This window comes from Bemisia tabaci, chromosome 5 (assembly GCF_918797505.1).
Source record: "Bemisia tabaci chromosome 5, PGI_BMITA_v3".
NCBI lineage: Eukaryota > Metazoa > Arthropoda > Insecta > Hemiptera > Aleyrodidae > Bemisia > Bemisia tabaci.
Genome location: NC_092797.1, coordinates 11,511,452 through 11,525,288, shown reverse-complemented (window position 1 = coordinate 11,525,288; position 13,837 = coordinate 11,511,452). Strand labels below are relative to the sequence as shown.

At 42.8% G+C, this 13,837-nt stretch overlaps 1 protein-coding gene across 6 annotated transcripts in view; it reads left to right on the top strand.

Moving 5' to 3' along the window:
• trc (Serine/threonine-protein kinase tricornered) overlaps positions 1 to 13,837 on the top strand; it is a 330,131-nt gene that overhangs the window by 221,156 nt on the left and 95,138 nt on the right. The window contains exon 1 of one of the 6 annotated variants that reach the window (XM_019058800.2): positions 4,260 to 4,418. The exons of 4 other annotated variants lie outside the window; for them this stretch is intronic. The gene's annotated coding sequence lies outside the window, so the exon portion shown is untranslated. Of the gene's footprint in view, positions 1 to 4,259; positions 4,419 to 13,837 lie in introns of those variants that run through there. One more of the 6 variants, XM_019058798.2, reaches the window with a different exon arrangement.

The following is a 13,837-nucleotide window of genomic DNA, read 5'->3' as shown; positions in this document are numbered from 1 at the left end:
TTTTTTGTTTGGAGAAGTTTTGTTGATTTCTTCGGATTTCGAATACTGTAACTTCTCTTCTATTTGGCCGATTTTTATGAATGAGACCTCTTTTAATTCGTGTTTTAACGGAAAGTAAGGAAAAAATTGCTAAAAACTCGCGAAACAATTTTTTTTTAAAATTGGACGAATCCTAGCGTGACGGTGAAATGGTTAATGAAGCGTAAGTAATTGGGCGAGGGGCTGAGGATCCCGGCCTCGCTTGGCGACCGTCATTAGCTACTGTTCGTCGAGACGCCGACGCAGTGATCAGGAGCGTGAGGAAGAGAGGGGTAAGTGGATTCCTGTATGAGCCACGTTTTGCTAATGGTCTAATGAGTCTCGAGGCTCATCACAGATTGCACTTACACAGATTGCACTATCATGAGTGGCGGTAGCCACCACCGGGCAAGTAACCTATCCTCCAACAATTGGCAACACAGCACAGCCCGGTCGAGGCAATGACACCATAGTTACACGAACTTGGCTTATTTGGGTTTTTCAGAGCACGGGTACCAACTTTTGAAAAGTATAACCGAGGTTACAGATCTGTCAAAGCAACGTTTTGAACAAAACGGAGGAGTTAGATTCTCATTCCGAGAGTGCCGACCTGCTCAGCCATCCTCGAATCAATTCGCTTGATTCTGCTTATATATGCATATTTTAAATCAGCGCGTCGCATTCTTAGGCTTTTTTTAAAAAAACCAAGTAACGTAGACTCTTGGTATTCACTGCACATAAACTAGCGACCCCCAGAATGAGAAACAACTTTAAATCATAATTATTGATGGATAAATAAACTTTTTACACGCTTTGGAAAATCTCAAAAGTTCGCGGTAGTCACTTTTCGGTAAGGAACTAAGGGACTCGGTTATTGTATCGAGCAGGGTTCGAAACGATCGCATAGGCGGTATACTACGTATACGCGTCAAAAAGCATATACTTTCGTAATAGTTTCCCTTTGCAGATAGGTGCTTTCATGATGGATAAGCCTTAGATTGTAGTTGCCAATTGGAAAATGTTGTCCAATTAGCCAGAATCAGCTCAACTGAATTTGAACTGCATTTTGTAATTTGGAACGACAATTTAACCAAGAACTAAAAAAAAAATGAAGCATTAAAACTATCTTTAAAGCCTCTAATATCCGAAATGGTGCTTTCAATAATGAAGGTCGGAAACTTTAAAGTTGGGTTGCTTGAATGGTTTCAGTACTAAACTATGTTTTTTCCTGCTCCATGGAAAAGGATATTGTCAAAAAACAAGAGCAATCAAAATCATAATGTCAAGGACTTGAAAAATCCGAGAAATATACAAGAATTCATGCGGGAACAAATAGTATCCGGAAACTTAGAGAATTTGCACTAAAAACCAGGATCTCTTCTCTTTTCACCCAGACATTATATCATTTTATCCATGATATTAACGGTGCATTATTGTCGTATTATTATCGGGCCGAATTGACTTAACCTTACAGAATTACATTTGAAACATCGATATTTTTTTTCGAGGAATATCTCATTTTCTGTAGAAAATGTTTAGGTAATTTGGAGAAAACCGTTAAGGGTTTCTAATTTCTTCTTCGCCATCGAAATTCGTCGATTCGGCCCAGCGAGGACCCCATTTACACCCCGTTCGCGGCCGGCGAGCGGGAACTCCACAGTTTGGACGCAAATTAGAGCTAATCGTCGCGAAACACGAGAAGGAGACCCCGCATAGGGCTACCCGGACTGCCCTGATAAGGAAGAGAACAGTAACTCCAATCTGGAGTGAGCCTCGAAGCACCTTAAAGCACGTGCCAACCGCGGATCACGGCCGAATGTTGTTACTGCTCTCTTCCGTAGGAACACAACAGTGCACTGTTACGGAGAAGAGCAGTAAGGCCATTCTCGAGTGAGCCGCAAAGCCCATAAGAACACGTCCTAACCACGGCTTACGTGCGAAAGCAGTTGTTCTGTTAACACGGCAGTGAAGTTGTTTCTTGCTCCGGCCATCGAGAAGGTCGGAGGTCAGGTCGTGCTCCATGAAATTTAATGAAAGTTCTCTGCGTTTACGCAAACGCCCGCAATTTTGCCCTCTCGCCGCCCCCTCGCCCTCTCCCGCGCCTACTGGCATTTGTCGCGGGTGGCCCGGTCGGTGGGCGCTCACTTCACGCTTTTACTTTCGCCGGCTTGGCCACGGCTTAGTGCCCTTTCGCGGGGGAGGGGTGCTATTTCTTTGTCATAGGGATTAAGTTTACTCGCCAGAGGAAAAAATGACAGTTTAAATGGAAGTGAGACGGTGTTCCGGGGATAGCAAATCTTAACAGGTATCAGGGGTTGTTTTCTGTCGGGAAAATAGATCGGGTTGAATTTACAATCATTCGTTTGCAGTTGTATGTAAAAAATAAATCGATACCATTCTTGCCGCAGAGCGATTTCAAAGTTATGAGTAGGAAAATAACTCGCATACAATAAAAATTACGAGGTAAAGACACGCCACGTTCCGTGTATTACTGCTTCCTTCCTCTAGGAACGCCGACGTCTGACAGTAAGAGTGATACCACTATTCGGCCACTCGGGAGCTCGGGTTGCCTACCCTGAAAACTGAAGGAAAACTGACAGTGAAATAAAGTCACCGCACCGCTGCTCGGTGTATTCCTGCTTGCTTCCGCAAGGAATTTTAACCTCTATGAGTGATATCACCATATTGAACGGAAAAGAAAGTGTTAGGGGTTATCCCCTGAAATTGTGGCACTACCCCCAATTTATTGGATGATATGGAAATTGCCAATCAATTCTAGTAGTCTCGCATCTTAAGTTGGGGTAGCAGCGTAACATTTGGGCTACTAACCAAATTGATTGGATTAGTAACCTAATTACTGGGTTCGTAGCCTAATTTATCGGGGTACTACCACAAATCGTCGCTCCTCTGACGTAAGGGCGTATCTCAATTTCCGCGTGAACCCTGTTTCACATATAAATCCATGCTTTCTGGGGCTCATGCGGAAATCGAGATACGCCCTTACGTCAGAGGAGCGACGAAATGTCTCAGTTGGGACTTGACCCCTACCTCTGTTTTTCCTCCAGGATCTCGGGTTTCCTACACTGAAAACTGAAGGCAAACTGGGAAACGACGCATCATATTCGACGCTGTCCGCTTTGCGCCCTAACGCGGAGCCAGGCCCGCCACATCCCATCTCGGGCCCTGGTACCAATTTTCTGGCCCGGGCCCCTAGCACAGGGGGGGGGGGGCGTGTGTTCCGGGGGGCCTCCCCCGGGAAATTTTTGAAATTTTAAATCTATTTGGACGCATTATGAAGCTCTTATGATGGAGATTTTCCATCACTTTCTGCAGAATAATTACGCCTTTTTGTTTACTTTCACACCAAAAACTTTCGAATTGTTGCATTCAAAACATCTATAAATTTTTTTTTGAGGGGGCAGATGATAATTTTCAATTCTATGGGGAGCCGGGCCCCCCTGGACTCCCCTTTCGTACGTCTATAGCAAGGGAGTTAAGCCATTGAAGTCGAGGATGCCCAGAAAGGAGCCTCTTAGCATCCGACAACGGAAGAAAATGAAACACAGTTACTAAAAATATCATTCTACATATACTCAAAATCTTGAAAATCTCTAAAAAAGTAAGAAAAATTTTATAGTGCCCTAGCGTGTTTTTGAAACTTTATTCACCTTTTGCGGAATTTTTATGGTAATTTTTTCACTTTTCCCTACGAGACAAGGGTTACACATGAATTCGTAGTGGTTTGTCACCTGCGTCACGGGCCCCTCCAGGGCCCGGGCCCCGGTACCAGGGACCCAGTATCCCCCCCCTTGTGGCGGGCCTGCGCGGAGCTTACACCCAGTTCTTCTGAAGACAACCTATTAAAAGGAAACCATTTCTTTGTTTTCGGCTGCGTCCCTCTTTCTTACCAAGCTATATCAATGGAGGTCATCCGATACCCCATCCAGCGGCCCGAACCCCAGGATCGAGGATCGACCGCGTTCCGGAAACCGCGGCACCACTCGCGATTTTTTTCGCGGTGACCCAGAAAGCGGCGCGAGGTGCGACGCGGCGCAGCCTCCGCTGCGAAGGAACCGGCTCGGCTCGGATCGGATCGGGTCAGGGGTACTATCGTGTACGCAACTCGGCCCGATCAGCTGTTCCGTTGCCCGGCCCCCACCTCGCTCCCGAGCCCAGACCACGTGGTTTTCGGCCCCTTCCCCCTCCCCCTACCCCCGCCCCGCCGAGCGGGACCAGCACCGTCTCGCGGGTGGCGGAGAGCGCCAGTCACGCTCCGCCTCTGCGCCGCGACGCCCGTGCCGACGTCTCCGCGACGGTGTGTTTACGTTGTGCTGCGATGTGTTTTTGTGCTTAATGGATACCTCGCCGACTCCGCAGTCTTTGTGATAAGTGCCTTAAAGGTGAGTGTTTGTATGCTACTCGATGCTTCGAACGCTCTTTGTAGCAGCGGTTCGATAGCGATGGAGGGAATGGGGACGATAACTTGTCACCCGTAGACGAAATAGTTTGGACATTCCGAGAAAATATGGCATATTGTCACCGGAGAGCTGTTTCTTGTTGTGCCAAGGAAATCTTTTGTCGGGTCAAGGGAACGACGTGTTAAAATCGGCGGAAGTTGAATGCTACTCGATGGTTTGAACGCTCTTTGTAACAGCGGTTCGATACTGATGGAGGAAATGAGGACAATACCATGTCACCCGTAGACGAAATAGTGTGGATATGCCGAGAAAATATGGCATATTGTTACGAGAGAACAGTTCCTAGTTGCGCAGAGGGTATCTTTTGTTGGGTTAAGGGAGCGACATGTTAAAATCAGTGGTAGTTCAGTTGTGGCAAAAAAATGAAGAATGTTTACTGGTTGTGATGACGTTTGTCTGATGGGACCGTTCGACGAGGACAGCAGCATGTTCCTCATTGTAGATGCTCAGATTCTGCAATGTTCCTTATCTGCAGAAATGCAACTGCGATAGTGCCGTTTCGCCGTAGGCCTGTCTTTCATACATAATGGAAAACAGCATTATGTATGGATACAACTAGGAAAATTGGGTCAATAGTAACCAGAAAGCCATTTCTCTGGTCTTTGTGCTGAGGAAAGTACTTGCTACGCGTCAAGGAGAGGACTAATTGTGACTAGTGATCGATCAGTCGTGACAATGAAACTTCATCAATCTTGATGACATTTATCTGATTGTAATGGAACCTTTGAATGAATTGCATCTGTTTTCCTTGCAACGAAGACTATCCCCATTCGAAGCAGTCGTTATTGTAGATGATCAAACTCGAGTGTCAGTTATTGCGTCAGTAGTGGTGGAGGGAGTACGTCGTAGTGGAAATAACGTGGGCATATAAACTGAGGAAAATCGGATCCGTTATTATAAGCGAACCGATTGGTGGTTCCTAGTTGCAGCAAGGAAAGCATTTGTTGCGTCAAGAAAGCAACTTATCTTGACGAGTGAGAAATTAGTGGTAACAACAAGAATTCATATGGACTTCCTACATTATGCAAGTGGGAATTACAATTTCTGGCTAACCGATAGAAACACTCTTGCGCATAGTGAAAGTAGAGGCACGTACGTTGTTTCTAAACCGAGACGGAAATTGCAGTTCCTAATCGCAAAATGCAGTTAATTTTGTCTTTATGATTTTTTCCCTGGCTGTGAAGGAATCGACTGATTTCCTTGTGTTCTTGCTTTGCGGCGAGGACAATATTCCGTGCGAAGCAGTTTATTTTCCTGAGTGTAGATGAACCGAATCCGACCCAGACGTGTTCGAATCGTTCCGAGAATGTTATTTTTGAATGTATCGAGGTGAAACCAAAGCATCACACTCAGCACAACTAGTGGCTCGCACTGAACGCGCTCAATTCGCCGTATTATATCTAATTATTGGAATACGAGGACACCAATTCAGAGCGTTACACAACGCAACAACTCAGAGTCAATTAATTATGGTGATAACGGGAGTAAAGCTTCCAAGAATCGACGAGCCTTTTGGTGAATAATTTGATCACTAATTATCCCCTTTGCATTGGCGAGAGCAGGGCACCAAAGGGAACTTGAGTTGAGAAACTTGGATCGAAGTTAAGGGCAACCTTCATTTGATTAACATTTTATAATTTCTGTACCGAATGACAGTCAACCCTTTATAATTACTGCACCGTATGACATCGAATATTTTTAAAATTCCCAGTCGTTGTCGTGTTCGGTGGAATGCTGATAACGTGCCAACTGCCAAAGCTCTCTCCGACTAGTTTCACTAAACATGTATACTGCCATCTGAGCCCTTTCTCCTTTCGTGTCAGTAATTTTGCTCTAGACATTTTCTTGGGAGCCCCACTGCGGTATCTCCAATGTATTTTGAGACCTAATTTTTCAAGTCAATATTGAACTGATTCCGCTAATGCTAAAGCTAATGCTAGCGAAGAGAACACAGAGACCAGAGACCCTTTACTGGTATCTTGGCATTGGTGGAAGCTTTTACTTTCGGGACTTCAACATTCAACTGTTAATTACATACTATAGGTGGATGGCTAACACTAACAAAGGTTGGGAGTTTCGTTTTGCAAACAAACCAGAGTTCGGGAAACTTGTTTGGCTCCTGACGTCACCCGAAGCTCATCATCCACCTAAGTAAGCAGGTCAACAGCCGAAAAAAGGGTGATGACTGTTGCCCCCATTATAATTGTCCATAAGGAAATGTTGAGTATCCGAAAGTTAAAGTTCCACTTGTCATAAAGAGGCCAGTGGAGGGTCTCTTGTCTCTAGAGAGAACACGAGGTCAAGACAAAATTGGAATGCATTCTGCTATCAGGAACTTCTGTTCACAAGAAACAGCATACTTGCAATTAGTTCCTCCATACTGAAAAGTGTTTTATGGGTGAGCTAGGAAAGCACATCATTTTTCAATTTTTTTTATGACAGTCGTCTTAGCTTAATGATTCCTGCCGAATTTCTTGACAAGCAGTTCGATAAGCTTTCAAAAACTGCCTTGATCGTTAGAGATTGATAATATTTTTGTCACTATATAGCAATTAAATCATCTTAAACTCGCCCTAACCTGACCAAATCGTTGCGTAAGTCAACGCCAGCGGCTAATATTCGAATACTGAAGTAGTATGAATCTGATGAGTATTCTCGTTTGCCACTAGCACGCAGCGAAAACAAAACCCGAACAATGAAGAACCCAACAAAGAATCAAACACATAAAAAATAACAGCACACAAAAATAACGGAAAGGGATACGCAAGACACAATGCTAACATGACTTAAACCTCTGCAGATAACCAGAACAGCGCATTTTTAATTTAGGCGCTTACAGTCAAAACAGAGATAAAGCATGTTCAGAGTCAAAACAGAGATTAAGATTTAGAAAAACTAGCATTACGTACTTTACCGCACTAAATATAACACAGTTAGTCAGCGCAAAAGTAAATAATACATGTAATGATAAGCCGGTCCCATAATTTTTCTCGAGAGGTGCGCAGTTTGAAGATAGTTGTGTTTTGAACAAGACATGACTCTTTCTTTCTAAACCGCAGTTTTCAAGCCCGCAAATTCTCTCTGGCCCCGAAGACTCGCGCTTACAATCTAGTTCTGTACCCATTTTTCAACTCGCACTACAAACTAGTTTTCCAAATTGGTGGGGAGGGAAGAGGGGGAGGGGGCTGTCTCAAATGCTCTTGTTAAAAAACCTCCAAGAATCGCCACTTTTTAAGTTACGTATAGCCGTGCCAAGAGAAAACGCCGTATGGAAATCCGTTGTTGTCAAATGTTTTCCGAGTGAACATGCATTATTGAGAAAATTTACGGATATTTTCCTTTGAAATTTTCAGGTAGGCACTGTAGATTACAATTCGATTGAAACTCACCGAAAACTCGGGAGAAAATATGCACAAGTTCCCATGAAAATTTTTATTTTATCAAGGAAAATATGGCAACGATGAAGGCGCATACGTCGTTCTTCCTTTGCACGACAGAACAGTCTCAGCAAATTCCAATCAATGAGAAAAAAACACCAAGAAATGACCCGAACTGTGTGTAACAAGGCGGAGAAATGGTGCTGGGTCCACGCCATTTCGCGAGGAGAACAAAGCCAAGAAGCTCCAAAAATTAAAATTAGAGTCAAAAATAAAATTTCCAACTCTAATGAGTACCAGCACTAAACTGAGAATGAACTGAAAATTTTATTTTTGACTCTAATTTTAATTTTCGGAACTTCTTGGCTTTGTTCTCCCCGCGAAATGGTGTGGACCCAGCACCATTTCTCCGCCATGTTACATACAGTTCGGGTCATTTCTTAGTGTTTTTTTCTCATTGATTGGAATTTGCTGAGACTGTTCTGTCGTGCAAAGGAAGAACGACGTATGAGCCTTCATCGTTGTCATATTTCCCTTGATAAAATACGAATTTTCAGGGTAACTTGTGCATATTTTCTCCCGAGTTTTCGGTGAGTTTCAATCGCAATGTAATCTGCAGTTTCTCCACCTTGTCCAATTCCAATCATTTAGACGGATTAGACGATACGAAAACCTCGACTCAAATCCTTTCTCGAAGCCTAACTCACCTTAATCCAGTCTAGAGCCTTTCTCTCGGCACCAATATCGGGCCGGAATCAAGGCATACACAACCTTAATTGGGTACAAGAGACAGATCCGAGCAGGGCCGTTCTGAAGCGCAATCCCTGTCACGCGGAGCGAAAGTCATCGCGGAATGAATGTCAAGGGCTAGACGGTTGGTTCCGAAGGATCAGGGTCCTCGCGGGGGCGGGAAGCCATCTCCGCCGTGTGACGTCACAGCCGCGGATTTCGCATCGCGTCACGTTCCGCGTCGATCCGCGCGTTATCCACGTGTCCGCGTCGCGTCCGATCGATTCGGGGAAATTAAGGACGCAGATATGTTTAAAAACTGAGGACGCTTGGACGTATTCCTGCCGAACGGAACTACGTGCATTTTGACGTGAGCCCTGACGCGCATGTATATTTACGGGACTCAGGGCTCGTGTCCTAATGTACATGGTTCCGTTCGGCAGAAATACGTTCGTTTGTGGCTTGTCCATCGCTCAAAATATGAACGTTCGAACGTGAGGAAAAAACTGTTGAAAAGTCAACAATATCGTCGTGTTGTGGCGAGGAGGAGGAAGAACGTATGAGCCTCGGGATGTTGCCGGATTCCTGCCAAAGATTCCGGGATTCGTGAAATGTGTCGTTTCTCTTTCAAAAGATCGTAACTACAATTCGATGTTGCCTTTCACCTTGTATATTTTATCTTTACCAGGAGAATCTTGGGTTTTTTATTACTGCTATTTCGCTGATTTTTCCTCTGATCCCATGCGAAAATCAGGAAAATTTCGAACAAAATATCGACAGGTACACTCTTGTGTTAATTCTGCAACCTCGGAATGGAGTTGTGATCCTTTGTCTAGGAAATGATGAATTGTTGATCCGATTTTCTTTGAGAATTGTCATCGGTTTTAACCATAGAGTTAGCCTAATTGCATTTCACGTCGCGCCCAGTTTTTTCACCTCGTTTGCGCCGCTTGCACTAGAGCTGCTATTCCGGACGGTCCCAGCTGGGGAGTATCAATGCAGCATGTTACATTGTAGAGACCGCGCGTTGGTTGATGGGAATCGGCGCCATTTTCGGCTATGTTCCTTGTCATGACTTTATTTTATTGCATACTGTTTTATTGTTAGTCAATGCTATGTTGTGTATTGTATTTTTGGAATCATGGTGATACAGTCAACAATTCAAAACTTGTTTGTGCTTTTATCTCGTGATGGAAAAAATGTACTTTACGTTCAAAATTTGAAAATTTGAATTTTAAAGTTTTCGCGGTTAAGGAAGCTTTAACCACTGGGTTGGAGCTTCCTAGTCATTTACTCGATATCAGCTGATAGCAAACAAAGGTTACCAGGGAAACCGTAAACGTCTAACAACTATCGTGGCCATTGGGGCGATTATTGAAATGATATCGACTTTATGTCGCCGCTTACGACAGGACATAGCCCTATCTTAACTGTGTAATATATCGCAATTCGATATTGTTTTGATTTTTAAAAGGAGCAATTCATTCATACAGTTCCGATTAGTTTTGGCGAACGGGCCCTTAGCCTGCTTAGTACGTATAATCCCAAAACGCAGGAAAATAGATTGTAGGAAAATATTTGCATCGGAAAATCGTAACAATTTTCCCCTAGATGTCTTCCATTCCGGGTACATATTTATTGAAAACGGCGACTTTTTCAACAGTCCTATTTTTATCTACAACATCTAAGTGGCCCTTCATAATCATTTAATTTTGGCCCCTGGCCAGAAAAAGGTTCGGAAATTGCAGTGATTTTGCCGAAAATGCTGAAGTAAGTAAATTTGGGCATTTTTTTTCCTTCTTCAAACTCTGTGGAGAAGCACTTCTCCTCCAGTACATCTATTTTTTTACTTATCTCTCGCAAGGTACATTTACAGAAGGTGTGTTCCAGTATTAACAGTTCAGATTCGTTGTTTTTTTATTATAACGCTTATTTCGGAAAGCAATTATTACATTGTTCAATTCTACTGACTTTCAACACTCGATTATACTCCCGGCAAATTCTGCAGCAGCGTTTCAAATGTTGACTCTAATGCTTCCAACAGCCATCCGATGTCTAAGAGTTTATTCCTAGATTTAGGGATTTTCCGGAATTTCCAGGGATTTAGGGATTTTTCAGGAAATCTAGGGATTTTTTTTTGATGAGGTAAAGTTACCAAAAATCAACTTTTAAACTCATTTTTTCATCTTTATTCTCTAACGAGGAAAAATTATACGAATGCCGTGTTCGCCTTCAACTTTTAGGGTGGGCATCACGAGCTCCCACGTGGTCGAATAGACCCCGAAGAGCTTTTAACCTAATGGGAAGAAGTCTTGTAACGTCTTCGCAGTTTGCCTTCAATTTTTAGTGTAGGCAACACAAGCTCCCACGTGGTCGAATAGTGGTATCGCTCCCCGTAGTAATCCGACGAGTTTAGTGGGCGAATTCGTTGCACGCACCATAAATTTACAATCCTGGTTTGGGCAACAGGGGAATACGGGGTCTTGGTAACGCAGGAGCAGGAATATTCTCTGCCGCTCAAAGGAAAAGTACCGTGTGAGAATTTAAGTCCCGCTTGTGATTTAATACGTATTTAGGTATGAGAAAAGTATGAATATATCTGCTAGAACAGTTCAGATACGCCAATTTAAATCCCTTAGCAAGTTCCCTCAAAAGTTCAAAGAGAAATGCTCGTAAACGTCCCCGAGATACTGATAATATCCAGAGAAAATTTGGCAACTCTTGAATGTCTATACAGGGCTTTTCCATAGCACTGCAGAGTAACTGTTCGACGAGCAAAAACGTTGAAACTCACGATCGGTCTGCTGAGTTTACCTTTTCGCTGTCATTCGATGAAACGGCAAAGGTAAACACGTTAACTCGACAATATTTACACTGTTCGCCAAATAATTGCGCCGGTACTGCTTGGAAACTCTGAATGTGCCGGTGCTCTTCGCATTTTTTTCTGATGTCTGAATTCCATGGTTGAGCTCAAAGTGAAAAAGATTCGCCTCAACGCCTACATCAAAAAAATTGTCTAATTTGCCCTTGCTCGCGGAATTTATCCTTCACAAGGATTGCATCAATGGGGATTTTGCAAGCCGTTAACATTGTTTTCTTCCCTCCATTTAAATCCATTGAAAATATCGATCTTAGGCGATGCAAGCTGCCTCAACATGAATCGATTATTTTGCATGGATTTCAGGAGAGGGAAAACATGGTTACCAGCTTGCAAAGTAGCTACTAAAATGCGTCAGTCTTCACTGGGCAAATAGAAAATTCATTATTCCTCGAAAATCACACATCACTAGAAAAAAAACACATTGGATTTAGAGAGTCCAGACTCTTCTAAAAACATCGACAAGAAAATGTACTCTTGATTCAATCAGAATCTAGCTTAAATCAAGAACCAAGCCTCTTAATTTAAGCGGATTTCGTTTTGATTCAAGCAAAAATCCGATTGAATCAAGAGTATTTTTCCTTGTCAATGTTTTCAAGAGTCTGGACTCTAGATCCAATGTGTTTTTTTTCCAGTGTGGACTCTAGATCCAATGTGCTTTTTTTTCCAGTGATCATGAAAAGCCAGCGCGAGTTGCCCGGCAAAATTTGTTTCAATAATCAACTAAACTATAAAACAGTAGCAATAGACGCTGATTTTTTTTCTCAGCTGTCAACGACACCACTTAAGCGATGAAGTAGGAGGATAAGGAGAGGGTGAAGATTCTTTTTTTTATCAATCGAGTGAATCTCAAATCCACTCCACTCAATGCATCACCAACCTATTCATCTAAGTCTTATCTTTCTATTACTGGAGGTTTTCTGGGATGTAAAAACGATCTTCAGCCCCAAGTGCTGTTATACCACAAATACATTTGCTGAAATACGCTCATTGCCAAGCGTAAGTAAGTTGATTATCAGATTATTACTCTCAAGTGCGTCGAAAGTCCAAGCTGTCTCTTGTCAACGAAACTCAACTGAAATCCGGACGGATTCAATTAGAAACAGCGTAACTATACTAGAAGTTGCCTAACTTTGTCTGATGTTTTGCTTTTTAGCAGCAAGACGAAGCAACAATGAAACTTGAAACTTTGTACGTATATATACGTTTCATAATCTTGGGGTAGATTCACAGAAAGTTTACAGGCGTCAAGTAGTTTTTCTATAAACAAAAATAAATAAAATTGAATCTCTCAGTTCGAAAATGACCCAACTCGGATTTTCTTACGTTGTTCATTTTTTTTTCTTCTTTTTTTTTCTTTGCGTAGCAACGCTCATTCTCTGGCTGTTATGCAGTTTTCATCGTCTCCTGTAAAATTTCATGTTTCCGAGATAGGTCGTTTTCGAACTGAGAGATTCAATTAGGCAACGTGATAGGCAGTGGCGTGGCGTGAATTGCGATGTATCGATTGTTCTGCCATTTTAACTTAGGGTAAAGAATCGATTATTAAGGTGTTCGCTGCGAACACCCAGTTTATCGATCCTTTTCCATAGGTTTCAATGACAAATCAATCGATATATCGCAAAGCACGCCACGCCACTGAGTGAGGCTGATAAAACCGCCCAAATGTGGTTAGACTTACTACTAAAGTTAACTTCGTCTAATTCTGAGAACACTCGATTCTTTCCAAATCTATGACTAACGAGAATACGTTTGATAATTCGCAAGTTCATTCCGCGTTAGCTCAAAAGAGAGAGCCCTTATCTGCTTTCCAAACATGCATCCCGTTATTGGGAGCTTATATCACCCAACGGCCGATTAATTACTGATTAACCTTTAATCGGGGCTACGCTTGGACGCAAACAACCGATTCTTCCGCTTCTTCTATGTCTTATAATCGCCGTTTTCTGGATTATGACGCTGAGCATTTTTCCATGATTTTCTGCTAATCTCCCAGCAAGCGCGATAATGCAGCGAGTTGAGGGAGCGTAACATTTTCCAGACGTTTTTACAATCGTACTCCTACACACATTCGGGCATGAAATCGTAGCTAGAATGAATATATCGCAAGTTTGCATGGATGAGATGAAACAAAAATAGGTTATATAATGAAATGTTCCCTGTCAACCGAGGTAAAAGACTAATCTTATAATTATTACTGAGGAATTTTCCGTTGCATTTCACAGTATTGCCCTATTTTGTCCATTTTGTCAACGGTACACGGGTTATTTTTAGATAAGAACTCCGAAAATTAAAGGAACATTTGAAAATGCGCGGTGCGGACCACGGATATCGCAAAGACGAACTCATTATTTCTA